Source organism: Heterodontus francisci, chromosome 41 (assembly GCF_036365525.1).
Source record: "Heterodontus francisci isolate sHetFra1 chromosome 41, sHetFra1.hap1, whole genome shotgun sequence".
NCBI lineage: Eukaryota > Metazoa > Chordata > Chondrichthyes > Heterodontiformes > Heterodontidae > Heterodontus > Heterodontus francisci.
In genome coordinates, this window is record NC_090411.1 from 9588665 (window position 1) to 9590148 (window position 1484).

Genomic DNA, 1484 nt, shown 5'->3' on the forward strand with positions numbered 1-1484 from the left:
CAAGTTTCGTCCCAGACTCCCAGCTCAGGTATTTAAAAAAATTATTATTAATACTTACCGGTAGAGTACTTACCGTGTGTGTCCGGCCCAATCTGACCCGAGCACGACCTGGACTCTGCCCGTCCCGAACCGAGCCCGAAAGATGGACCCGGAAGATTGGCCCGACCCAACCCGAACCCGACACGTCATCGGTAGCAGGCCTTTAGGTACAGGTATATGTTGGTTATAAGTATAGCAGATTTATTAAATAGTTTACAGCCAGTACAAAGAAGTAATACTTAACAATAGTCACAGTCTGACCCTCAGAACCTCAGCGGTAGCCCTCTGAGTGACTGCGGTAGGGTCTCTCTTTCTCTTGCTGTGTTCTGTTGACTGAAGATTCTCTTCTTTCTTCCTCTGGGTTTTTCATGCTGCTTCTCATGTTCACTAAATGTTCTTTTATACCCTTTTTCTCCATCTTCTTGCAACATAGTTATTCCTTAGCTAGGAGCTTCATCCAAACAATTGTTACTTGGGTGAAAGCAATGACAACAGATCGCAAACTTAAACTTTCTGTTTTCATTGTAAATTAATTAATTGCTCTGTCTTTCATTATCTGTTAGTTTCAAACATACCTTTACATTCCTCATTTTTTTTAACTTTTAACATCAAGTTGGCTTAAATTCTTCATCATGCTTTGCATCTCAGCCTTGTACCATGTTTAACTGAGCTGACACATATTATAGTTACTTTAACAATATTTTAAAGCATTATTGCCTATCATAATCACTTCTAATTAAGCTTATACATTTTAAGACATTACACCAAGCAGTGAACTCGAGCTTCCACTATCAGAGGTATCCTCTATTGGATGAAATGTTAAAGGCCCCATTTGCCCTCTCAGGTGGGGGTAAAAGATCCCATATTACTATTTTGAAGGGTAGTTCTCCAAATTTCTTGGCCAATATTAATTCTTCAACCAGCATCACTGAAGCAGATTTTATTATCACATTGTTGTTTGTGGGGCTTTGCTGTGTGCAAATTGGCTGATGTTTTCCGACATCACAACAGTGATTCCATTTCAGAAATATTTCATTATCTGTCAAGTGCTTTGGGATGTCATAAGTTTGTGAAAGTTGACTTCACAAATGTCCTCTCTCTTTCTCTTTTTTTCTTCCTCCCTCTTGCTTTGTCTGTTCTCCCTCTTTTTCTCTCTTTCTCCCCTTGGCAGAAACTGTGTGCAGTTTTGGTCTTCTTATTTAAGGAAGGATGTAAATGCATTGGAGGCGGTTCAGAGGAGGTTTAATAGATTGATACCTGGTATGAGCGAGTTGTCTTATGGGGAAAAGTTGGACAGACTGGGCTTGTATTCACTGGAGTTTAGAAGAGTGAGGGGAGATTTGATTGACGTATATAAGATCCTGAACGGTCTTGACAAGGTGGATGTGGAAAGGATGTTTCCTCTTGTGGGTGAGTCCAGAACTAGGGGACACTGTTTTAAAATT